We start from the raw sequence: 1,321 nt of genomic DNA, 5'->3' as shown, positions 1-1,321 counted from the left end.
AGTAATTTATTAAAAGTAACACAGGAAATAAGTGACCCAGGATTAAAATCAAGAGCATATGATTACAAAGTTGATGATCGTTATTCTACTCCACTTAAAAGTTTTAAGCTTAAAATAACTAGAACACACATATTGATGACAAAATGAGCTAGAGTGATCCCGATTTGAACAGAGAGCTGGAAAATAACACTGGCTGTAGTTCATGGCTTTCTGTCTTGGTTGGTTCTGGAGGTCCAGCAGTCATTGTCTATTATTTCCTAGTATTATATTGCTTATTTTTTCTTATTATGTTGTTTTCTTATTTTTTCTTATATTTTTCTTATTATATCTGCAATGTAAATGACACTGCATTAGAAAGGTATTTTGCTGTCTGTACAGACATTCATTAAATTAAGATTCAGCTAGACAATATTTCCGGAGCACCTGTGATATGCTGGCAGTAACAATCCTAGAGAGTTGTCTATGCATGGCTTCATTCTGTTCATACAATATACCTTCGAGGGTGTTGATGGTATTGGTTCTGCTTCCTACTCGCAGGTTGCCTAGAATTCTGACTGCATGGGTCTGTTTTTATCTCTTTGTCTCTTGCTGTCTCTCTGTGTCTCCACAATGCTCTTTTTCTTCCTCCTCCTTTATTTATTTTAATTTTTTAACCAAATTAATCATTGAAATCTACTCCAAGAATCTGCCTTAACATGAAGCCAAACCAGAAGAAATCATACCAAGACATGGCAAGAGAAGAAAGTTAATCCTGATGATTTCACTTAATCTGCTGTACCGAGCTCTCTATTCCTGGACATTTCCATATACCATCTGGCCTTGGATCGCTGTGTGTTCTTTCCAGAAGGAAGACTACAACAGAAGTTGCCCAAACCTACTGTCCTACTGCAGTTTGTGTCTTGATTCTACCTGAGAAGTCAGGAAACACTGAAGTCACTTGAAGAGTGGGTGTTGAGGCGGTGGCTGGACATGTCAGGAGGAGGATGTATTTGACCAGATTGTAAAGCAATGTTCGGGAGAGTTTGTAGGGGCCTGATCCTATTACCTCCATTCCCACCACACAAACACCAGTAGCTCCAAACCCCACCCTGGCCCAGTCTTGCGTATATCTGTCCACTGCTCCTTCTAGAGGCCTGGTAGTATCTTAGAATCTCTGATTTTTAAGTCATTTTTTTTTTTGGAATTTATAATAATCAAAATAACTCTGGGACCCTTGAATGAGGTGTATTTCTTCTTAGGCTCTTTTTTTTTTTAATTTTTTTTTTATTTCATCATGTTATGGGGGTACAGATGATTAGGTTACATATGATGCCCTTACCCT

The sequence above is a fragment of the Propithecus coquereli genome, unplaced genomic scaffold (assembly GCF_000956105.1).
Source record: "Propithecus coquereli isolate 6110/MARCELLA unplaced genomic scaffold, Pcoq_1.0 Scaffold28, whole genome shotgun sequence".
In the NCBI taxonomy this organism is placed as follows: domain Eukaryota; kingdom Metazoa; phylum Chordata; class Mammalia; order Primates; family Indriidae; genus Propithecus; species Propithecus coquereli.
This window is presented reverse-complemented; position numbering follows the sequence as displayed.